This window comes from Mustela nivalis (genome assembly GCF_964662115.1).
Source record: "Mustela nivalis genome assembly, chromosome: 14".
Taxonomy (NCBI): Eukaryota; Metazoa; Chordata; class Mammalia; order Carnivora; family Mustelidae; genus Mustela; species Mustela nivalis.
The window spans coordinates 46,914,035-46,939,875 of record NC_139033.1 but is presented as its reverse complement, the minus strand read 5'-3'; the positions used below and the strand labels follow the sequence as shown (position 1 = coordinate 46,939,875).

Sequence of the window (25,841 nt, the reverse complement as noted above, 5' to 3'; positions counted from 1 at the left end):
GGGGTTTCTGCGGTGACAGGGAGGCTAGGCTGATCAGCATCAGCTATTAGCTCACTGTACTGCCCTCGGAGGTTGGATGTGGCCATAGACCCCCGGGGTGTTGCTTATTTAATATTAGCTAAGACTTGCTTAATATGTAATTGTTCTCTATTATTTAACATTGTTTAATATTTGTTTTTAAATTGACAATTTTTAAAAAATTAGCCTTCTCCTAGATAATACCTACAGTAGCAGGTTTTTATAAAGTTGAAAGATAGATACATAGAAATACACACACATATATGATGTCTTTAATATATTTTAAAATACTATTATTAATTTTACATTATATACATCCAGACATACTTTAGAAATATTGTGGGTTTCATTCCTGACCATTGCAATAAAACAAATATTACAATACAATAAGTCAAATAAATGTCTTGGTTTCCCCGTGGACATAAAAGCTATGTTTACAATATACTGTAGTCTAGTAAGTGTTCAATAGCATTATGTATAAAAAATGTACATGCTTTAATTTAAAAATACTTTGGCTACAAAATGCTAACAGTCATCTGAGTTTTCAGAGAGGTGCAATCACCAATCACAGATCACCATGACAAATATAATAATAACCTATCCTTTTAGTCTTCTTACTCTCCATAAGAAGCTTTTATTAAAATGGTACCATGATTTCTGTTTTTACTTAATAGGTCATGAGCATATGTCCATGTGACTACACTATAACAAGTAGGATAATGTATAATATGATAATAATTTGCTATATTGCGAGAATTACCAAAATGGAACAGAGACACAAAGTGAGCGAATACAGTTGGAAAACTGGCACGGATAGACTTGCTTAATGCAGGGCTGCCACGTAGCTCCAATTTGTAAAAAAAAAAAAAACAAAACAAAAAAAAACAATGCTGTATCTGAGGAGTACAATAAAGTAAAGCACAATACAATGAGGTGTCCCTGTAACTAACTGCACATCAAAATAAATATATAAACATCAAAGCATATACATCAAAACAATTCAGCGTCCATCCACGGATGTCCTGCTGTCGTCTTGCATCTACCGGTGGTATAGACTTGCCCTTTGGAAGTACAAGGACTAGGTGATTTTGAGGACCCCTTCTAATTTAAGATTCTCTGATTTCAGAAAACAGGTTTAGTTCTGTGAGTATTGGCCACATCTGGAACATCTTCTCTTTTCTTTTCCACCTCCCTAAATCATGGCCCTGCTCATCTCATCTCCTCTGTGAAGGCTTCTGAGCAGGCCATGGTACCCTCCAATTCTCTTCCTGAATTATTGCCACTGAGATATAATCATGGAACTCTCCTTGTTTCGTCAATTACTGTGTATGACTAGTAAATGTGATGTCTGTCTCCCATTCATTAATAAGCTTCTGTATGACTCATACGACTTTGATCTATATTTGTATTTGTGCCTAATAGTGGCTTTCTCATGGTAATTGCTCTAAGCTTCTTTTTTAAAATGAACACAAACAAAACAAAATTTTGGATACAATATATGGCTACGGTAAAAATAACTTAGAAAAGACAGAAGAGCAAAAAGAAAAAGAAAAAAAAAAAGCTTTAACCTTCCATGATTCCCTTCCCAGCAAAACCAGTTTATCCATCTGGTTATATATCCTTTTAGTCTTCTAACTATCCATATGAAAATGATAATTTTTTTTTTACCTTTTTCTAATTATCATGAACATGATACATGATACATGAACACATAAGCATGTGATGTTTATCAGAAATGTCATTTTTAGCAGTAACATAATAACTTACTATGGGTCGCAAACTCAGTGACTCTCAAGTGGAACACCACTACCCAGAGACAAGCCTTTTATGCATACCATAGTGTTGACCCACCCAACATTTATAAAGGATATGTTAGAGACTCTTGAAGGGCTCAGTCAATTAAGTGTCTCCCTTTGGCTCAGGTCATGATCTCAGGGTCCTGCGATCCACCCCTGCCTCTCCCTCTGTGCTCAGTGGTGAGTGTGCTACTCCCTCTCCCTCTGCCTGCTCATCCTTGCTCTCTCTCTCTGTCTCTCTCTCTCGTGCTGTCTTTCAAAAGAATAAATAAAATCTTTAAAAAGAGTGTTAGAATTAGTTGCCAGTATCTGAATATTAGGAGGCTTCACATAAAAGTCCATAATTTCTACTTTTCTTTAAAAAATGGTAATATCACATTCCCATCAGGCTGCATAGGGGGAGCTGTGTGGAAGCTGATTTCTTTAGATGGAGTTTGTGTTCTCTCTTTGCCTCAGTCCCCACCATGCCCTTTGGCATCCCTGAAACTAATGTTAAGGGTCAGTTGCTATTTATCAGACTCATAGGCTGATTTTCTTTTCTACAGTCAAGAGAAAAGTGAAATTTTTCTTGTACTCATATGTCTATCAAAAGCTAAGCCAAAAGGGAAAATTAAACACATGTTCACAATTTCCAAACTGTGTGTCAAGGAACTCCAGGGTGCCACAGTGAACCCACAAGGGTAGTACAAGGTATTTTTAATTATCAAAGAACACACCATTATCCTCAGAACTGTCAGATACTACACAAACTACCAGCTTGAGGGAATTCAGAGATTCAGCATTATATCATGCTATATATATATGGTATCATCATATCTTTGCAAAACTGGGTTTTCTTTGGTTGTTGTATTAAAAAGAAAGTAGCAGGGGCACCTGGTGGCTCAGTCAGTTAAGCATCTTCCATCAGCTCAGGTCAAGATCTCAGGTTCCTGAGATCAAGTCCCACATCGGGCTTCCTGCTCAGCAGGGAATCTGCTTTTCCATCTGTCCTTCCCCATGCTCATGCTTGCTCTCTCTCTCAAATAAATAAAATCTTCAAGCAAAAAGAAAGTACCATACAAAAATCAGTGTGGAACAGGAAATGAGGGGGATATATACAAGGATATATCCTGATTCCAAGGTTTGACTAATTGTACAATGGCCAACAGGTGCACATATTCTATTAATAAATAATTATTATTTAAGAATGAACTAAATATATTTTTTTCTTTCAACTTATCTGTAAAAAAATTTTTCAAACAGCTACTAAGTTGTTAGGAAATAAAGACTTACCAGTTTATTTGGACCTACATACTTAATAAACCTAAATACGTGCCATCTATTTTGGCTTAGAGTGCTGTAAAAATATTACTGAGACAAAGTTTGGGGACCTTTGGCACATTCCTTGTGCATCTGAAGACACAGCACTAACTGGTTTCCCTCCAGCCCACAGGACTGTGTCGCTAGATCTTGTCGGGGCTGTGTTAGATACATCTACTGCGTGTTCCCTATCCCTGAGAGATTTATGTTGCTTTTTTACTGTTTAACAAAGAGGAGCATCTTTGTAGCTAATATTCCCATACAGTCGAGATTGTCTTCTTAGAATAATCTCCTAGAAAAAGAATTGCTGAGTTAGATTAGCCAGACATTTAAGGCTTTTGAAATTATTTCTGGGTTGACTCAGCTTCATTTGAGAATCCCCAAGACAAAGAAAACTGTTTGACACACAAATTATGCTGAATATGTGGGAACTGAATTGAATGGAGTCGAATCACATCGAAGCAAACCAAATCGAACTGAATCTCTGAAAGTACACATGCCTTTACTTTTCTTTGCCTTATGTTGACTCTACCTCTGATGCAGACTCTAGAAGTAGCAGTCCATGTCCCAGGAACAGAGGAGCTCTTGCTATCGGAAGGGAGCCTGTGCATGGGTTCTTTTACGAAAGAATCTTTTCTGAGCCCTAAAGGCCAAAGAGTTAATAGTTAAGCCGGACTGAATCTAGACTCATTTCAGATCCGCCCTTGACTAGCTGATTTCTTTAAGCACATCACCTAACCACTATGCCTCAGTTCCCTCATCTCTACAATGGGAATCATAATAGAATACGCCTCAGGGGATTTTGATAAAGATAAAACTGAGATCATCTACATAAACACTTTGCACAGTGCCTGGCACATTGTAAGCTCTCCAAGATAGCCGTTCGTTTTATTTGTTCTCCTGGAAGCTTCTAGATGTCCTCATAGGAAGATCCACGTGGATCTTCCTTCCTTTCTGCAGGCTGCTTGCTGTGGCTGCTGGCTAGAGGCATAAGGAAGACACCCACCCATGTCCAGCCTTCTTACCCCAGAAACTAATCCATTTCCCATCGTGGTCCCTGGATCCCTTTGAACCTACCTGAGCAAGAGGTGCTTTCTAACACCTTTCTAACAAGGGTTCAGGCCAGGAAGGCCAGGGCTTCTTCTTTTCCCAGGTAAGGGCAGCTACCAGAGCACCCTGGTCTGATACTTAGTTCATCTACCTGGCTACTGCATCAAGCCAAGAAGATTGCCATCTGAGGGAAGCAAAAGAAAAAAAATAATATTGATTTTGGCTGAAGAGGCATGAAGGGCTTGTTTCTCATCTTCATCATATTTAGAAACCCATTGCTTTGAACGTTGGAGGGCCAGATACCATTCATAGAGAATCATTTTGGGGAAATTTAAAGCCTGACTCTGTCTCTGAAATGCCCCTCGCCTCCAATCCTCTCCTAGTCTGCCTCATCCTGCAGTAATTCCTCTCCTGACTTCTTGGGTATTTTCAGCCAAGACAGAGCTGTGGAATGGGAAGCAAGCTGCTCTGGCATAAACTAAGCCAGACAGTGGGAATGCCCACAAGCCCTCACAGATGCCGCAGTCCCACAGCCTGTGCTGTAACTGGTACAGCCCTTAGCTTGACATGCAGGAACTGCTGTCTGAGTCCCTGCCCTACCCCTCCTGGGCCTTCTGCTGACAGCCCGGTGACACTGGGCTCATTTAGTCTCCTCGACCCTCCATTTACAATGGGGATGACAATGTCTATCATCTATGAGATAATAAAATAAGAAGACCTCCATGAACGTGCCTGGTAAAATACATATATAACTGTGAGGAATTTAAATTAAGGAAGGAAACAGCAACCCACTGTGTGTTTATCTGGCCCAGGAAGACTTCTTAGAGAAGAGCAACTTTGGAGAACAGAGGGCGTCATACCAGGTGGATAATGAGAAAGACTTGGAGGAAAAGGGTAGGCCTGGGGTCAATTGAGAAGGATAGAACTGAGAGGCACACAGGGAATAGTATCACAGACTCCATTGAGACTTGGTAACCCAGTAACTAGAGTCTTTTCCCACTAACCAGTTATTCAAAATTATTAAGAATCTTCCAAGGGGTCAGCCTGGTGCTCAGTTAATTTCAGGTGTCCAGACATTCTGTAATCTGTAGGAGGTAAGATTGTCAAAGTCAGAACAACCAGACAGGGATCCAAGAGTCATGAGTGCAGGGCTAGGTGGCCAGTGGGAGTTCTCCAAAAAGAGGAAATCACCCCGACCTCCAGGCTGACGATGGGGCCCCAGGTTGTCAAAAGCCCATGAGCTTCTCCCAGTAGCATGTGAACAACATTTCCTTCTATGAGGAATAAGACCCTGGGGAATGGGCCACAGGAAAAATGATTTTTGATGGGGCAAGACAAGCAGTAGAAGAAGCAGGTAGAAGAATCACTGCTTCAGAGCGTGCTGGGATCAGGGTTCACCCCCAGCTGCACACGCTCAAGGCACACAAGCAGAGGCTTAGGTGGACGGTACCGCCTAAAGTGGGAACAGAGCTTCAGCCTCATCACGTGACAATCTGAGGCAACTTGCTGGTGACCCAGATGGAGCCCAGGCATAGGGTGCTGGGGCTTCAGCAATGAGTGTTGCAAAGGCCCCGAGGGCCCTAGTGAAGGTGAGGAGGGGCCCCAGAGTGTAGAGAGCAGTGCTCTTGTCCCACACGACTGCCTCTCTGCCGTCTGCCTTGGCACAGCCTGTGCCCTCTGCTTCCCTTCCAGGATCTGGGGTTTGTGTTGCTGTTTGCATGGAAGTATATAATGGACCAGGGCTGGAAACATGACCATAAAAGGCTCCTTCACCATTCTCTAGATGGGCCGCTAAAGAAATAGGAACGTGGCTTCCGGTTCGTCCTGCTCTGCCCCCAGTGGGCACGTGGGGCTGAGAACCTCGGGTGCCTCAGACTTTCGGACGTGTTGCTAGCATGCGGGGGCCAGAGCCAGCCACGCGGGGGAAGCCCTGGGAGGAAGCCTGGAGCAGCTGCCGTCTCAAACCTCGCACACCACCTCTGTGCGGCCTGGGCCCTGCCTTCCGCAGACAGGAGACCCTTGTGAACAGGAAGAGGGAGAGGGAGGGAAGCCGAGGGAAGAAATCCTTTCCACCTCACAGCTTTCCATCCCCACCCCAGTGGAGCGTGGGTAATTCGTTACGCCTAATGAGCAAGTGCCTCCTTCTACGGAGGCAGGAACGCCGGTGGGAGGATGAGGCGAGTTGCCATGGGAGACCAAGGGACCCCACTGACGTCTGTGCCGCCTGGCAAGGGAGTCTTCTCGGGAGGAAGGAGCGGCTGTCTCCTTCCGTCAGGGTAATAAGCCCTTGCTTTGTGCAGAGTTTTACGCGTTCCGAGACACTTTTACATCGATTGTTATATTAGAGCTGAGCTTCATAACCGCCCAATGAAGTAGGTGGGCCTGGTGTTACTTTCTTTTTTTCAAGTGAAAAGACTAAGGCTCAGGGTAGTTAAAGAAATTGTCCAAAGTCAGGAAAGGAATAAATGGATCCCCAGATGCCCGTTTTCCAAATGCTTGTCTGTATGTGTCTTGTTTTTAATAAAGGGCATGTCACTGGACTGAGGGCAGTCGGGGGAGCTTGAAGGATATCCAGCCCACAGAACTCCAACCCACAATTTAAGGTGAATCAAAGGAAGTCCAACTTCACGCTGAGGAGGACAAACCCACAGACCCCATTGCCAGAGAGTTTAGGTAAATGCACGCGTTGCAGTTGGAGTAAGTGACCCTGGAGACCGGGGAAGGGCGTGTCTAGCAGACACAGGGCTCCCTGCCCTTACCCTCTGACCTTTCCAGGCTGACCTCTCAGCACCACCCACACCTCCTGTGCCCCAGCCGCTCAGAACGACAGCTGCTTCCTGAATCCACCATTTCCATGCCTTTGTGCTTCCTCTTCCTGAAACTTCAAGTGTCGAAGATTTTTAAATCCCATAAAGAGTTCATTGCTTTCTCCTCTTGAAATGAAAAGAGTCGTATACCACCCCCCTCCATCATCTATCTCCTTCACTAGACTGTGAGCTCTTTGAAGGTAGGAATGATTATTTATTCATTACTCAATCCCCAGCACCTGCCAAGGGACCTGCACTTACTAGCATCCTAACAGATGTGTATTAATTGAATGTTTCCATCATCGCTGCCATCTTAATTTAAACCAGAATTACTGAGCATCTCCTTGGGCTGGCAGTTATGTAGGCAATGGGATATGAGATACTAGCCCCACAATCCAGAGCGCGCGGAGAGCTGTGGCAAAGCAGGAGAAGGCTGTGCACTATATTGAATTCGGATGATTTAATTGACACTATATGAGTCCAAGTGTGGTGAAAATCTGAGCTGTTCCAAAAAGGATCTGAGGAGCCTTGAAGGAAAAGAAGCAGTCCGAAGGCATTCCAAGAGTTTATTAAAGTCCCTCCCAGACTGGGTTCTATGGCAGTTGCAAGATCAACATAAAATACACTCTCAGTTGTCACAGAGCTGAGAAGTACAAGGCCAGCACAGCTGAGGAGAACAGAAGAAAAGTAAGGACTCAGTTCTAAGGAGCTGCCTCTTACCACCATGATGATGTCAGAGAAGAGAGAGCTAGAGTCATCAGGAAGGCTTCATGGAAGAGGGAACATGAGCTGGGCTTTGAATTGCCCTTAGGTACAGGAAGATAAACATCCCTAGAACAAGAAACAACCATGAACCTAGAAGCAATAATTAACCTATACAGCTTGAAACAATCAATGAGTAGCCCTAAATTTATCCCTGTACCCTAGGACAGGTTCTGCCATGGGCAGAAAAGACATGAAAACACGGCACCTTCTTTTGTACCAAGACACTGATTTTTTTTAATATGGATAATTAAAAAAAATAAAGAAAGAAAGAACTCCAGATGGATTTTAAACACAGTGGGGAATTGGGCGGTGTGATGGCAGATGGCTATTTCAGCTGCACATGGGTAAAAATAATTTCAACTCCCCAATACCCAGGACTGCTCTGAACTTGTGAAAACCTCTTAAGGCAAAGCTGCAGTGCAATGCTCAAAGCACAGAGCCGTAGCAGATGGGGTCTGAGGGCCTGGAGCTCACCGACAGGAAAATATCTATTGTTGTTAGATGCGGCAGTGGGCACCCCAGACAAAGGTTCTGTTCTCCAGGGGCTGATATTCTGGTGGGGAGCCGCAGACAAAAGTAAATATGAAGTCAGGTGTTGCCGGAGCCTGTGGGGTGAAATCCAGCAGGGAAGAAGGATCAGGAGTACTGGGGCAGGTGGTGGCTGTGCTAGATAGGGTCAGGAGCAAGGGTACAGCATGAGCGGCGACCTGGAAGGGGAAGGAGTCGAGCCACCAGAACACCTGGGACAGGTGCACTGTGGGTGGAGAGGAACAGCGACACCAAAGGTATGAGGGAGTAGCTTGACCAACGTGTTTGAGGAAGAGCAGGGCCTGGGGTAATGTGAGCAAAGGGGAGAGTAATAGTAGAGGAGACCAGGGCAGGAGGCCACGGCAGGGGTTTGGCTGGACTTGGAGTGGATGGAAGCCACTGGAGGGGTTAAACCTCGGAGACCTGACATTTGGAAGGGAGCACCCTGGCCACAGTGTTAGGGGCAGGACATAAGGGAGAAACTTGCTCAGACCGCAGTAGCAATCACGGTGAGCGGGGATGGTGACCTACACCACCAACAGAGTAGACCAAGGACTCCCAAACTTCCGAGCTCAGATCTCCTTTTTGCACTAACTAACCTCCCAGCGTGATAACAGTTACCATTTTTGTATCTCTTGATTAGACAAACACTCCATGTCCATGTTTCTAAATGATTTTAAATGAACCCACCATGTTTACATCTCCATGGGATTTACATACATTTTTTTTTTTTAAAGTTGCACAGGGCTGTGTGCGAATTGCATTATTTGGTCTGCAGACTGCTTAGTAAGGAGATGATTTTCAGGCCCTTCCTTGCATTGTGGCCCAAAACCAGGTGGCTGAAATGTTGCTTCTCTCACTTTTCCCATTATATTGGCCAGCACAGGACTTGTTCCCGTAGGTCTCTCTGCTAGAAGGGGTCGAATAAGCCCACGTGAGCGAGAGTGTCAGTGGGCAATGATAACTGAGCGGGGATTCATAGCTTGGAGTTGATCCATAGCAGGGATTTGGAAGATCCAAGAATAGCCCTAAATTGTAGGCAAAATATGTGTGAGTGTGTGCGGTGCAAGGTCAACTTTCATTAGATTCTCAAGGGTGCCTCACGAAGAACAGGAGGGAAGGGGGTAGGAACCACAAATTTGATGCATTACTTCTCCCAGATACCATACGTGTTTTAACAAGGACTTCCAGTGCTGAACCCCAAAGAGTGAGCACCAGAGGACAGACATTTTGAAACCATAAGGCTTCAATTCATCCTGAGCAGAAAGACCGGCACAAAGTATAGATAAAAACATAACATCTCAGATTCCAGAAAGACAACTTCTTGTCCCTCCTACTAAAGTCAGTCTTGAACCCTGCCACTACTAAGCTCAATAAGAATGTGTGGAATGAAAAAAAAAAGAAAGCACCATACAAGTGTTCCCATTTAAGAAAGGCGGGATCATCTGTAAGGAACTCAGGTATTTGGAGAAATTGAATAAATAAATAAATAATCCTGAGAGTCTGTATGTTACCTTTGGATAAATCATGCTTGATGCTTGAGTTGAAGGTCAGGAGCATTACAATGCCCTGCTTACTTCACCGAGGTGCATAAAGGCTGAAGCTAGTAGCATGGCAGAAGAATTTCCAGGGTATAATTATGCACCCCTTCAACATCCGCACCACCTTCCACGTGATGTGAAACAATGTGTCACAGTCCCACACAGTCAAAGCAGTAATTTACAAGAGTCAGCAATTCTTCAAGGCAGGTAAGCCATATTTCAAAAGGAGAGAGAGAGTTGGGGGGACACAGGGGAACCAGCCGATCAATTTACAAAGATCCTGTTTCTCTGCCACTCTGTTGACCTTTCAGGCAAGACCTAATGCCAATTAGCTCAGTTATAAAGTCCATAATTCTTGCGGGGAAGGCCGTGTGTAGCACACGATCATTTTACAATGCTTGCCCTAATTTGCAGCCCCCAAACATGGACTCCTGGGGCTGCAAGGTGGGGGTGGGAGGGGGTTGTTGGCAAGCTATGGAAGCAGCTGGAAGGGATCACAGAGCACAATTACTGTCTGCGCATGGCCACATCTGGAAAACAGCTCCATGCTGGCTTTAAAACAGCATTAATGAAGAATGGAACTTTGTGCTGGGAAGAAACGGGTTGTGGGGGCAGGAGTGGGAGGAAATAAAGGGGGAGGCACCCTTCTGCCCAACTTGGTGGGACAACAAAGAACACAGCAGGCAGGGTATAAGGCCAAATCGAGGGAGAAGAGGGTGTTGACAAGAGAGGGGCAGCAGGGAAATGGTGTTGCATTAGGGAGAGTTCTAATCCTCCTTATCTTTGCCATCTTCAAAGCTGGGCACCCATGCAGGACTGCCCCCTTTTGCACTGAATGAGCAGATTTTGTGCACAGTGTGAGATTATAGTGGTATCTGGAAGATTCCCAACTAAAAGAATGTACCCTACTAGTACCTAAATTCTCCCAGTAAAAACATTCAGTCCTTTCTTTGGTCAAGGGGTCCCTTCTCCTAAGATGGATTTGAAAATATAGGTGCACCTGCTACTTTTGAGATCCAAGGCACAGAGTAATTGCTCAATAAATACTTGTTGAATGGCACTGAATCGAAGCAACAAAATAAGCCAGGTTGTGACTGGGACCAAATTAATTCATATCTCTGGTTTCTCAGCTGTAGCCATTACACAGGACCAGTGATTCTCAACTGTGAGGGCAGCAGAAGAGGGTGGCATGATTTTCTGAGGGGGTATATCACACTCCATGGAGAAGGAGAAGGCAGCATTTCATGGTTTGAAGAAGAATATTCAGTAGTGGAACAGAGCTAGATTTGGAAAATCAAAGAGTCTGCTTCTAAGACAAGAGGACTTCCTAATACGATCTACAGGAAGAAGTGCTCAACAGAATCTTTCCAGCTGGTGAGGATTCATATACTGACCTTCGAACTCAAAATAGGCATTTTCCGTACCACCAAAAATGAGAGCATCTCTCAATCTCTCCAGGATTTATTTTGTCATGGGTCAGTGGAAATGAGGAGGTGGATGTGAGGCTTCCCACTCCTGTCTTCTCCTTTGAGCTGTTTAGCATTCCGTCGTTAAGACAGATCTGCTGCTGGGTCCCCAGGACCTAGGTACCCTTCGAGGGACAGCAGGAACAATTGGCAAAGAGAACAAGGAGTGAGGAGGGTGTAAACAAACTTGAGCCAGCCTTGCATTCCTGCTTGTTGCTCTGCCTCCGCGGTATCCCATTCTTGGCATTGCTGAGGGGTGTAGTGGCTGAAGCCCAACTCGGCGTATGTTTTAGTGTTTGCCTGAAAACCCTCGAGGCCTGCGAAGGTGGAAGGAACCTCACGCATCCCAGCCCTAAGGTAGAACTTCCCCATGGTGTCTCTGACAGGAACCCCTTCTGCCTGTGTTTCCCTCCCTCCCATGGAACATAGAGGCTAAAACCTTCGAGCGGCCCTGGGTTCAAGGCCTGCCTCAGCCACCTCTCAGCCAAGTGACCTTGGCCAATTTACTTAATCTTTCTATGTCTTGGTTTCCTCTTTGTTAAAATGAAGACAATAGCCCCCCGACCACATAAGAGGAGAGAATCCATGCCGTGCCTTCTTGGATGCTACTTGGAATTCTGCATTTCTATTTATGCAATACAATTTTATGTATTTACATACGACCTTATATGCAATCTGTGTGTAGCCCGATTCAGGAGGAGCTGAGTGTGCATGCCAAGAATGACGTAGGCCATCGCTTCTGCTAAGCGTTCTGCTGGAGCGCCCAGGGAGGGGGACGTCTGTGTTACTCTCCCGCTCCCGAGAGCACACTGCCCTTCTCCATTGGCCAATATTGAGTATGAAAAGTGTATGCATATGAGAATGCTCCCGAGTACTGTTACCAAAGAAAGCATTCCCCACGTGCTCCAGTAAGCCCAAAATGGGGTTTCTGTGAGCCCGAGTGTGGCCAGCTTTCAGCTGTGTTGGCATACGGCGTCAGGCCCCGCGCTCGAGACATGCGCTCCAGAAAGAGCAGCCAAGCCCAGTGCAGACGGTTCCTTCACTCACAGAACAGCCCTTGGTGTTAAGACACCAGTGTCCTATAATTCTCACCTCTGCCCTCATGGGAGCACCGCCCAAAGAGCTGAACCCCTCCCGCCCAGGACGCCTGCTGTCTTGTGCCCTTTCTCACTGTCCCCTGACACCTTCCCCGTTCCCCTCATTCCCTCTGCCCTCAGAGCTCCTGGAGTAGGTGCCCTCCAGCCCCTGCCGCCCTGCTGTGGATGTCCCCTGGGCCCTCATCTGACCCCGCGCAGATAGCAGTAAGCTTCCCATCTGCGGGACGGCGGAAGCAGGAGTACTAAGTGCAGTTTCAGAGGAGGTGGCTGTGGAAAGCCATGACCCTGAGCAGGACGGCCCATCCTCTGGGAGATCGCCCTGGGCTGTGAGTTTGCTTCTCGGGAGCAGACGGGAATGGTTAGGAGCGCCTCTGCCCACAAGTCCATGGCCTGGTCCTCCAGACCCCCTCAGAGCATTTGCCCGCTCCCTAGCTCATTAGCTCACTAGTTCATTAGCCTCTTCATGCTCACGGGCCTGCCTCTGCCTGGCGTCTGATATGTCAGCCACAGTGATCTGTGTCTTTGTATAGCACTCAAGGGTTGAGAAACGCTTTCACATATTTTATTCATTGGGACCTCAGCAGCGCAGCAAAGTTGTAGCATCCCTTTTCTAAAAATAAGAAAACCGAGTCTCAGGGAGGTGAAATGGCTTTGGCTAAGGCCAGAAGGTCTGCACACCACAGACGAGGACCCCATCTCTGCCTCTAGGATCTCTCCATCCTAGGCTCCTGTGCCACCACCTCCCTTCTACCCATAAGCCTCAGGGAAAGGATGCTGCTGCCTGATGTCTCCCCCACCTTCCCCGCTGCCTCTGAAATAAACACCACTGCATTCTGTGGGATCTTATCTGGAGTCCCTACAGAGGAACCAGAAGGGAAACGAGCGACGTTAAGACATCCCGGCTGGAGCTCATTTTCATCTGCCATGAGAATGAGACTGAGCCCTGGGTTCAGAGCCCTCCCCCCAACAGCCCCTTGTAGGGAGCTTCCATGCCAAGCTTTCTGCGGCATCTACCCCAACTCTGGAAAAACCCGTCAGACTCACAGAGGGCACCAGGTTAGACTTTGGTATTCCCCCTACACACGCTGCTTAGCCCAGAAGAAGTCCATTTAGGTCCTTCCCTGACAGAATGACACAATGGTAAGGCGTGGTCTCTGTCACAGAGATACAAGCAACAGTGCCGGGCATTGTGTGGCTACAGCCAAAACAAGCAGTACAGACAGAGTTCTGGGAACAGGCTGGCATAAGGTGCTGCGGCGTCACCGGGATAGCAGCCTGAGCCAGGCAAGAGGACCCGATGGTTGAGTACGTGCTGTAAAAGCAGAACACCATACGGGGACATCCCTAGTGGGAAGCTGATCAGACACGAGCGTGTGTGGTCTGGGGACCGTGAGGAGTCTGGCTAAAGGGAGTCAAGGGCGAAGTGCCCGTGCAGGCCACCAGCTGTCATCCTGCGTGCAGTGCAAGTTGCCTGGACTTGGCTCTTCCTGTTCCCTACAGTCTAGCTTAATCCTGGGAAGCTCCAGGGGGAGGGTGACAGCAAAATTAATGGCTGCTTTGGCTACTTCCAGGGCTACTGACCAAGGCTAGGTCAGTAGGTGCTCAGCAGCCAGGCCTAGAGGCACTCTCTTATCACTGCCACCCACCTGACGGAGGTCACAGAACAGCCACAGAGGAGGCTGGGAAATGGGGTACAGGGTGGGCTGGAGGAGGGGGAACCCAGGAGGTGGGCATTCTGCCAGCCCCTACCCCACAGACACCTGTGAACTCCTCAAGCAGAATTAGCAAATGTTAACATCTTCTTATTTGCTTCAGATTTTTATGAGAAAAAAATAAAAAATCCATGATGACGTATCTTCCCCATCCTCTCTGCTCCTTCCCCAGAGGCAACCCCTGGCAAGAACAGCATGTCTTTCTTTCTCCCCCATGTGTTCACACGTGGATATGTTCATGTGGACCCATAAAATGCTGTGTAGATCGGTTTATGTGGCACTGAATCTTCCTAAGTTATATCTCAACAAACACCGTTCTGGAGTTCGCCTTCCTCAGTCAACCCTCCTGTTCCGGGAATCTCTACATACTGAGAATTCCACTCCATTTCCTTTATTTTAACTGCTCCAGAGCGTGCCATTCTATTCCATATTCTCTTTGTCCATTCCCTGCTGATGGACATTTAGCTCAGGTCTTTTTTATCTTTTGTAACTTAAGTGGTTTTTTTAAAAAATTTTTTCTATGCAAACAATGGGGCGTAGAAACCCTGGTACCATTTCCTGAGGCACATATTTCACTCCCTTGTCGTAGAGAAACTGCGGAGGCTCTCCACTCTAGTCCAAGTGCAAGTTTTAAGCCTCCACTACCGCAACACACCCAGCTAAATGCAACGAGTAAAGGATACATCCAGGGGAGTTCCTGCCTTGGAGGAGCTTCCAGTCGAAGGAGGGATAAGACTGTTGAAAGCTCTAGGCCAGGATAATGAGTGCCCAGACAGCCCAGATGAGTTCAGAAATCCTGTGCAGTTGACTCAGGAAAGAGAAGTTGAAGGCAAGGGGATTGACTGGGAAATCTACATGGCTATGCATTTTATCAGGGAAGGTTTCTTAAGAGAACTTGATCTTGATAGGGGTCTCAAACAAAACGTAGGATTTAAGTGTTCCGTGGTAATCGTTCAGTGAACAGGAGAGAGGGCATTCCTGGCAGGGGTAATGGCAGGAGCAAGTGCCCTGGGGCAGGACTAAGTGTGGAATGTGAGATGTCTAGTCTGGCTGGAGCGCCTGGCTGAGATGAGCCGGGAGCCATTCTTCCATTTTCAAAGCTGAGTTCAGCCCCATAGTCAGGATGATGTCCACATGGCCTGTTGCCCTGGGCAGCCAGCCCGGGTGGTATTTTTCCATTACCCTGAGCAGAGAAGAAGTTTAGTCACTTGTTGATAGCAATGTGACCATTCAAGGAGAAAACAATTAGGGATGCTGACCTCTGGCCCCTAGAGAGGAGGGAGGGAAGGAAAAAATTCTCCCGGGGGGGAAGGGGCCAGGTGGGAAACATCCAAGAGGGTAATTGGTAAATATTATTGTTCATTCCATGTTTGCCTGCTTTGCTCGGGTCTCTCTGCAAGCGGTGCGTTTAAATCACACTGTCTGACTTTGGCAGGTTTAATTGAGTCGCCACTGAAAAAGAAATTATCCCTGTGCTATTAATTTTTATAGTTCCTCGGGGCTTTTAAAAAGTGTTTGGATTTTCTAGGTCTTTGAAAATGAAAACATTAAATTTTATTAAAAGGAAATGCAGGGGGGCTGGCAGGGCCCAGCCAGGCCCTGACGAGACTGTTGGTGGAAAGGTCTGTGCCCCTCATCGTCGGCGTGACAGAAGTTTTGCCCCTTTTAGAATAAGAGTCAGGTGGTCTCCACGGATGTGTGATGTCAGCCAGACCCACATCACCCACTGGTCCAGGGTGGGTGCTCTAGTCAGTGCCCCCACACCCTGCCCCCACATCTGGAACCTCCACTGACAGCCACAGGCCAAAGGAGCTCCCTGTAGGGGCTGAGGAGTCCACAGGGCAGACCCAGCTTTTTCAATTTAGAGGACCCTGGCAAAGAAAAAGAATTCAAAATTCCAAGTATAAAACTATGTTTGAAAGTGAAATTCCATTTACAGATACAAAAGAAATCACAACAAATTACAACTTATGAAACACTGGCAAATTCCAAACACCACAAAATCAAGAATGATTTTCTGACACACATCCATAATACTCTTCTTCCTACTTTTTTTTTTTTTTTGCTGCAAACTCTTTGATCATCTCTTTCAATGACTATCATTTTTCAATATCATTTTTATAGAGAGAATACAAAGATAATTCAGTCTCTCCTCTAACAAGTTGATCCAATTTTGTATTTTATTATTCACGGTTTGGAAAGGTTTCTCTGAGTCTCACAATTTGTCACTGGTAATGCCATGTGAATTTTCAGGATTGTTATCAACTTTGGGAAAACCTCTGTCAAGTATCTTTCATAGACGAGCTATAAGATTTCAAGGCGTTTCAACTTCTCATTTACAGTGACAAATCTAAAATACTCTTTGAATTTATGAAACTTATAACCAGATTGTCATCAATGTCCTCATTGAGGTGGTGTATAATGAGTTTTCTGTTATCTCTGTCAATGTCAGTATTTCCTGTCAAATCAGCAAGACATTGAAACATGGGAGTTCTGATAAATTCCATGTCGGTAATGCTCATCAAAAAAGAAACAAAATGAATAGTGCGTTTGTAATTGTATTACTTTGCCTGATGGAGTGTATTCCTGGCAAGAGAGAAGTTCCATTTTGACTAGGCAGGGATGAGAACACAGTCTCTGCTTACAGCTTCACCTGCCTGATAGTTGGAGGAATTCCCCACCATCTCGCTTCTGGCCCTGTACGTTTCAGACCTTACTTGTCTTCCACTGTCAATGTACTTCCGGCGCCGGACACCATGGGACACATGCACTCGGCTCTCCGTACACTTCTGGTGGCTCTTTGTGGCACGACCCAGAATGCCTCTTGGCAGTAGGCAGCAGGGTGCCCCTGGGAGCTGCTGCTCCTTGGGGACAGCATGCAGTAGTGAAATACACAGAGAAGGGACTCGATGTCACATTAAGTACATCTCTCTCAACCCAAACCAAACAGCCCCAACTCAGCTGCTCCATAGCTTGCTTCCAAATTGCCACTCCGATGCCACCAAACAGCGAAGTGTGACAGGCAGCGCACCAGAGGTGAGAGAAACGGAGGTATTAACAGATCAAGCTAAAACAGCTAAAATAGCATTCACCACCTATGTGCAAACATGTGACCATGCAGCACCATGCCAAGGAAGGCCTTGAAGCTGACATGGCATCAATGGCGCAGAAAATTCACATCTGCGCACCACAGCAGCCATGGGGGGGGGGGGGGGACAGGACCTAGAACCTGGGGCTGCCAGGGACGCGCTGTGCACCTGGAGAGCAAAATTGGGCAAAGCTCCACACCACCCAAAGCCAACAAGGGAGTTCAAGAGAGACCTTGTGCTGGGCTGCCATGGAAGCTCGGGAGAGTGGGGGCCAGGATGGAACAGGAAGGCCAGGGAGGCAGGAGGTAGAACGTGAACTGGGTGTGATTCGGACGGCTGAGAAGGAGCACCCTGTGCACCTGCCCTTGTGGCACACTGTGTGTACACAAGTGTGCCTCTCTGTGAGCATGCATGGGTGCATGAATGTGTACGGGGAGGAAAGGAAGGGGTCAGCAGGAAGAGTGTGGGAGAAGGACCTGGCATCATGGCAGGCATCAGTCTGACAAGTGAGGAGGACACCGAGTCTCAGATAGGGAGGGCGGCTTGCCCAGTTCTGCAGTGAGTCACCCACGCCCAGGCCTCTCGACACGACGTGCAAGAGGTTCTCCCCCACATCACACGCAGCCCCCTCTGCTGCACTGTATCAGTGCGGCCTGACCTGGCTCTCCCTGGACAGCGTGCCCTTCCAGGCAGAAGAACCTGCCTCCTCCTCGGGTCACTCTGTTACTATCCATCACCTAGCCAGTCCTGACTCAGAAGAGAAGAAAGTCACCTTGTCCTTTTACCCTGACTCCTTCTCCCCAGCTCTGTCCCCATGTAAAGCCACAGGCCCTGGGTGCCAGACGGGGAGAAGGGTTCAGGGGACATGTGTCTCTTTCCTCAGTAGCACAGTCGAGGTGGGTTTCTGCATGGCTTCTCTGAGGAAACAAGCAGGTACAGGTCATTTCTGTCCCAGAAGGAGTTGTTCTAGATGGAGTTCTAGATGGCTTTTGCATTGCTGCAGGTGAGGAAACAAGAATATGGAACAACCCAAACCTCAGTTCAGATAGAACATCAGAGAGGAAGAAGAGGGACTTCAGATTTCCGGCCGTGTGGGAGGCACGCAGCAAGCTCAGTTCTACCATACCAGTGTTCCAGTCACACCCATTTTGGTTTTGTTGTTGTTTTGGTTTTGGGTTTTTTTTTTTAAGAGTTTGTTTATTTATTTAAGAGAGCAGAGGGAGAGGTAGAAGCAGACTCCCCACTGATCAGGAAGCCCAACGCGGGACTCGATCCCAGGACCCTGAGGCCCTGACCGGAGCCAAAGGCAGACACCAAGGTGCCCCTAGTCTTGCCCATTTTATATACAAGGAAACTGAGGCTCAGAAGAAGTGCAGGAGTTTGCCCAAGTCACACAGGGAGAAGCAGCAGTGCCAGGATTTAGACTCAGAGTCTGATTTCAGAGACTGTGTCTTAACCACTGTGCTCTACTGCCTTCCGTGGAGGAAAGTAGGATTGTTCTCCCGTAAGCACAGGACCCTCACCAGAGCACTCCAACATGCAACCACTGAAAAATCCTCTAAACAGAAGCTGACGGCAGCCCTCTCCCTGCTGTCACCCGCAACACGTACACTCACACACACGCACACAGACACAGACACACGCACACATCACCGCCTCCCTGATCTAGCCAGACTTCCCTGTCGCTGTCCCGCGACCGACAGTTACGGCTTCAGCTGGTCAGCTACTGATCTTTCATTCCCATGGAGGCTCCACGTAGACCTGCTATGCCCCTTAGCGTTTCTGTGTGTTAGAGGAAGAATGCTGGGGGCAGGAGATCTGTCTCCTCCAACAGATGACTGCTAGGCGGTGCCGGCTGAGGCACTTCAGTTCTGCTCAGAGGTCAGGTTTATGAGTGGAGCCGGTGAGGACTGGGGGTAAGATGCAAGGTTTACAAAACGTGCGTGTGTGTGTGTGTGCACGCGCACGTGTGTGTGCACGCCTGCATGCACACGAGTGTGCACAAGGAGAGAGAGGACTAGAGTTAGCCTGACACAGGCTGAAGGCTACCAGTTCCAAATGTTCTTCATCACTGTTTACCATTGTTCGTGCCGAGAAGTAAAGGCCAACGCCCGCCTCCCAGACTGAAGTCATAAATCTCAGGCCTGTGGGAACAGGGCCCACCCTTCCCCAGCAGAGATAGAGACGCTGGCCCAGACACACAGAGTGTGGAAACTTCCACTGGCCTGCATATGACCTCCCTACCTCCAAGTTCTCGCATCTTAAAGGGACCCTGGCTGAGACAGATCAAGCTGGCAGGACAGCCCTTTGGGGCTGTTGTCTTTGAGCCGAGGGAGGCTTCTCTATCTTATTCTATGTCTAGGACACCTTCAAACTTGGGAAGGAGTCAGAGTGCTCATTAATTCAGAAGCCTGAGTTTGTTTTCACTCTATTTCCGAAAAAGCTAACCTTAGTCTGGAGTCAGCCAGGTGACCGCGAGGCCCGCCGAGGAGTGAGAAGGAGGCAGGACTCCGTGTCATCAGCCGCCCTTCCTGGAGCGAGCGGCCTGCCTCTCTGGGCCTCCACCTTGGCGGATCACTTCGCTAGGGGGTCATTGGGTTCAAAGGCAAAATGATCAGTTACCTCAAGAAGAAGCCTATTAAAAAAGATTTTTTTTTTTTTAAAAAGCAAGCAAGCAAGTGCAGATCATTTCATAAATAACAGATCCACCCCCAGGATTTTCAGAAGCCTGTGAAGCTGTGGAGAAGGACGGCTGTGGTGTCTCCCAGCCTGGCCCTCAGTCTCCGAATTGACCCAGGCTGTTCTTCCTAGTGTTCTTACACCCAGTTCGCAGCACTCAAACCAGCAAGGCTGTGGGTCTATCCTAACCCCCTCTTTCAGCTGCTCGTGGACATGCCCAGAACTACAAGGACTGAACCCCTCCGGACAGCAGCATCAGTGCCCCATCCCCGTGAGCAGCCTCCTTTCTGTTTCCTACTGCTTGCTTCTTACTTCCTTGGGATCTTCACTTCCATGGCTACCCCCAGCAGGACCTTGCCTCCCCCACTCCCTGCCTTGTCTGCCTCATGAGGTTTGTGGCCTGTGGCTGCGGGACTGGGCTAATTGGTGAACACTGTGGGCACAGCCAGCACATTGCTGTCTTGTGACCAGCGCCATGGCTGCTAGAGAAGCAGGAGGCTCCATCTGGTCTTGACTTTGGAGAGCATGCTGTCCGACTGGAGGAGGGTGGTAGTTATTGGCCCTGTTGGCTAAATATTTATCACCCGTCCCCATTCAAGGCACATGGTAGGATTACATCTCCTACTCATTGGGCCTGGGTAGTGTCGCAAGAATGGTTCTGGCCAATGAGCTGTGAGCAAAACTGTCATGTTCCTTCTAACCCGGAACATCTAATTGCTATGGCAAGACCTCACAAAGCATTCTTTCATATTTGCTGTGAGGACCGGCTACTTCAGAAAGCAGCTCCATTGTCAGCCTGAGTCCCTGTGGGACAGTGCTGAGCAGAGCCCAACCCTCAGCCTCATACACAGAGTGAGACATTTAGTATGTGCAAGAAATAAACCTAGATTGCCTTAATCCTCAGAGATTCGGGGGGGAGGGGGCGGTGGTGGTAGTTGGGGTGAAGGTTACTACAGCACAACCTAACCTACACTGACTGATACAGAGACACAAGATATGTAGGTCTTGGACAAAATGATTATCATACAAGACCATGGGTAGCTGTATTCTGAATGTTATGGATTTGGTGGTAAACCCAGATACACTAAAAGAAGAGGAATTTACTGTAAAGTGGCATGGTCTGAGAACACGTGCAGGAGACTGAGTAGGACTGAAGTTAGATTGAGGGGGATGGGAGGAAATCCCCACTTCTCCATTTCTCCTTGAACATTGGGTGATAACCCATTCCAGCCTCAATTGCTCTTCCCACATTTCTTTAGTTAGGAGGGCATTGGGCTTCTTCTGCACCCCTCACGACCCCTTCCACATCCCAACTGCCTTTCATCACACATCTTCAATCTTCTATTTATTTTCTTCCTCACTCATCCTTATCTCCAGTCTGAGAGTCTGAATCCAATCACCCTACCAACTCAGACGCATCACCCCTGAGTGGTCCATCTCCCCTCTCCACTTGTTCCTTATCAACAGCCTACGAATGCTCTCAAATGCATCCGCACTCGAAATAAAAATCATCTCTTAACCTTGATTCATTAATATACCAACCCTGTACTTCTTTATTCCTTTGGAGTCTCCTGTGCGCTTCCTCCTTACAAAATAAAAGGCAGGATTTAGGGATCAGATGCTATGAAAAGCACATCAAGATATATTCAGTCCAGACTTTATATGTCATCCCTGGCCAACGTTAGCCATCTCACAATGTATCTAGGAAATCAATATTCTATGAAACAGCGATTTCAAGAGGAAAGTTCACCCTAGCTGGACTCCATGTGGGTAATTAGGTGTTCTGTAGTGACAATGGACCTGATTTACTATGAAATGTTCATGCCATTATGGTAAAATAATTTGGCTCATTAAATAATCTGTCTGTCAGGACTGCTGGTCCACACCAATATCTGCTTTCAATGACAGTGAGAGACGGAGCCCTGGCATGGAAGTCAGGAGTCCCGAGTTTCCACCCCAGCCATCAGCTAGCCCTGTGACCTGAACCAGCTACGTCCCTTCTTCAGGCTATAGTCTGTAGCCCACCCACCGCCACCCCTAATCAAGAGTTTGACCAAAAGCCCTGCAGTGGCCTTTCAGACCGCAACATTACTGATTCTTTCTCATCATTCTTTTCTGTGCTAAAACATTGTGGGGTCAAGAGTGAAGAACTGGGACCGTATTGATTTGTTCCAGATAAGCAGGAAAAACTTATCTGTCAGCCAATAGCAAGTGTGTGCTCTGAGGGGTACCAGCTGGCAAGGCGTTGATATGGACTGGTGAGCAGTTATCTTTTTTTTTTTTTTTTAATTTATTTGACAGAGAGAGATCACAAGTAGGCAGAGAGGCAGGCAGAGAGAGAGAGGAGGAAGCAGGCTCCCTGCTGAGCAGAGAGCCCGATGTGGGACTCAATCCCAGGACCCTGAGATCATGACCTGAGAGAAGGCAGCGGCTTAACCCACTGAGCCACCCAGGTGCTCCTGGTGAGCAGTTATCTTAACAGAGAGGAAATTAGGAGAACAGCTCTCTTTTCTCATTCCAGCCCCACCCCAGATGAGTTATGTGACCTTGAACCTGCCACTCAACCACTCTGGGCTACCCTTTGGCTCTAAGGGTCTATGACAGTTCACATGTTCTTAAAGACCTAGTCTGTAGTCTCCCCACTCAACCGCCCTCACCCTGAATGAAGCGCTTTCTGGATTACGGTGGATATTAAAGCCGCGTGGCCCAGGTCCTTCCTCTCATCTCCCAAAGCAGACCGGGCAGCATCTGACTTAAAAACCATCTCATGCCCCCATGTACCCACATACTGGGGTCGGAAGGTCACATGAGAGTAAGAAGTTTAGAGAATCCATCGCTCACAGGCTCAAGTCTACCATATCCTCTCGTAACTTGGAATATAATTCTTCAAACTCATACTCATCCTTTCTGTTTCCACAGTATATTGAAGTCTCCCAACCAAGTAACTTCCATCTCTTTCCTTGATCCTCATGATGTTCTTTCTCTTAGTTCTGCCGTGTGTGACCACATGCCTTTGGCAGTATACCATGGCAGTCAGGGCCCTGGACCGTGCACAGCCTCACGTGACACCAGGATTATGAAGCAAGGGCCGATGGGGTGTTAAGGAATTTGAACTTGTAAATAATGTTTCCTCATTTTTATATTAAACAAACACAGATAAATTATAGTTTATTGTGTCTCTCTCCACTAGAAAGGAAAAAACACAAGACAAGGGTCTTCTTTATTTTTTGCTTGTTCCTTGTTGAATCCCAAGTTTCTAGGGTAGTGCAATGCATGTCATTGACACTCAGTAAAATTTTGATGAGTGAATGAATGCACATCACATATGAATTTTTAAGCTGAAACTTGAGATTTGGGGAATGATGTCATCAAAGGCATGTCACTTTAACCTCTAATCCTAGACTCTTTTAAGTTTATCAGTTCATTTGCCCATGCCTCTGGGGCACTTCCTGAAGACTGAAAATTAGGTTACAATTTATCCTACTTGGAGAAGGAACACTAGATGAATAAAGAAGATGTTCAAGGACACACAACCCCAAAGGAATGGAGGCCAGGACTAGAACACATGTCATTTCGACATGTTTGCCTGTGGTGACTTAATTATAAATTTAATAAGTTTATTGTGTGCCGGGTGATGGGTTAGTTGTACTTTGAAGCACAATAGAGCCACAAGAGATTCCTGGCTCTCTTCCGGGCAGCCATGTTTTCTTTTCTCTCAAAAACTCTTCCTACTCATGCCTGGCCTGAGAGTTCCTTCCCTCCAAGAAACTGTGCCACAAAGGCCTCCAGTTTTCCTTTCAGGCCCTGACAACAAGTCTGCCATCGTTTTTCATTTCCAAAGATTTACTGGTTCAGTTTCTGTGGAGCTACAGAAGGAAGTATAAAAAATAAACATGTGATGGTTATAAAGTCTAGGAAGTCGGACAATGTTTTTACAATTGCAGTCTTGATCTGTAGTTCCTGACTCCTTACTGGTGTTGTGTAGAATTCTTCAGATGTCCTACCCAGAGTCCTTCCCACTGCTCCACCTCACCCTGTGTTTTCTTTTCTGGGTCCATATTTTTTGATACGCCAGCCAAGATCACTCGTGTCTGCCAGACTCCCCAGCCTGCCAAGACCATGGCAATCTGCTGCATTATTTGAAGAGCCACCAAAAATCAGAGACAACTGATGTCTGAGACAACAGAAATATGTCCTCCTTGAGCATGATATGTTACAAGTTGTTGGGGTTGATCAGACATTGTCTGAGACCTACAGTTATATATGCTAGACCCAGGGGCCATGATTCAGAGCATCGGCTGCACATCAGAATCACCTGGAGAGCTTTTAAACATAACAGTGCACAGACCCCACCCTAGACCAACTAACTCAAGATCCATGAGGTAGGGTCCAGATAGGGATTTTTTAAAGCTCTCCAGTGATGCTATGTAGTGAGGATTGTGAACTACTACTATGATGAACTTGATTCCTTTGCTCTCTAGGGTATCTGAAACTTTGTGGCTGACCTAGTCTTTAAAGCTATTAGGAGTTAATTAATACATATGCATTCAGACTGGCTCCATTGAGCCAGCCAAGGCAGTTCCCAAGATAGGTTTCAAGGGTTCAGGCCTCAGGCTTCTGTCCTCTTTCCTGAAAGTATGTGATCAGATGCCCCAGCACTCATCAGGTCTATCCTGACAAGTGACCTGCTATGCTAGTTTTCTCACTCAGAGTTTCCAGTTTCCTTTGCCTACCATCAAGATCCTCAACAATTGGCCTCAAATTCCCATTCAAATGTTCTTCCACTGTATCTCTCTGCACACACCCAACTGCTGGTAGTTGGTGTACACACTGCCCCCCTCTGCACGCTTATCGTAGTGTGCATATTGAATCCGGGCACTTACTGGGGCTGATCAGAAGTGCCCTTACCCCCATCTGTCTCTCCATAGCCAATCTTTATGTCTCCACTCAGAAAGCATCTTTGATAGGCACACATGTCTGTGTGACCTCACCACAGCTCTCAAAAGCTGCTTCCTCTCCTGAATTTATTGTCTATTGCAAGTAACATTGTTTAGGACCCTTCAAATACATGCATGAGTATGTGTGTGTGCATTTCCCAACGAGCTGTAAACTCTTACATGTGGCAGAAACCAAAACTCCTTGCTGTGTGAGCCAAAGTAAAATAATGAGAACTTGGGCTCCCTTGAGAATGTTGAGATTTGAAAGAGAATCCTGTAAGAATGTGCATGCAATGAATTATTTGATCTTTATTATTTTTACTAAAATAAAAACTTCAATTATTTTGTCTTTAGAACAACCTTGTGAAGTAAATAGTGTTATTTTCACCATGTCACCTGTAAAATACAAAAAAAGAAACAAACAAAAACAAACAAACAAACAAAAAACCTAAAAGGAGAATCATTCATCTTATCCCCAAAGACACCAAGACAGACAGAACTGGCACGAGGAACCTAAGACACAGGATGAGTCAGACAGCCTTTTAACAATAGAGCTAGAGCAAAAATTCAAGGTCTACCCTACCGACTCAGTGTTCTTTCAACTAATAGAGTGGTTCTCAAACATTGGCTAATGCATCAGAATCACTTAGAAGTCTTGTTCAAATAGTGATCTGGGCCAGGTCCTGATAATCGCATTTCTAGCAAGTTTCCAGGTGATGCTGATGGTAGTGGCTCAGGCAACACGTTTTTGAGGACCTCCATTCTAATAAAAGCTATTTCCTAAGACAGAAACAGACTTCAGGCCTAACAGATGTTAGAAAAGAAACTGAAGTCATATGGAAATAATAAGAAATAATAAATGACTTAACCTATTTATTTCAACACATGCTTGTCTATAGGGGTAATTTGGTATAAATTACAAATAAAAACTCAAATTTGTAGTAAATAAATCACTGTTATTAATACTTCAAGCCAAAATATCAATATGTTCAAAGGGGTTGAAATAAATTCAGGCATGATAGATGCAAAATGGATTAGAAATAATCCAGTGGAATGA

The 25,841-nt window shown here is 46.4% G+C and overlaps 1 protein-coding gene and 1 long non-coding RNA gene across 2 annotated transcripts in view; one reads left to right on the top strand and one right to left on the bottom strand.

Annotated features, from left to right (window-relative positions):
- The window catches only part of SLC14A2 (solute carrier family 14 member 2), a 414,760-nt gene that overhangs the window by 289,278 nt on the left and 99,641 nt on the right, over positions 1–25,841 (top strand). The window lies entirely within an intron of this gene.
- LOC309848135 lies at positions 15,975–19,799 on the bottom strand. Its single transcript, XR_014302849.1, has 2 exons — positions 19,617–19,799; positions 15,975–16,937 (listed from the first exon to the last, which is right to left on the bottom strand). It is a non-coding gene; the product is annotated as an uncharacterized lncRNA (long non-coding RNA).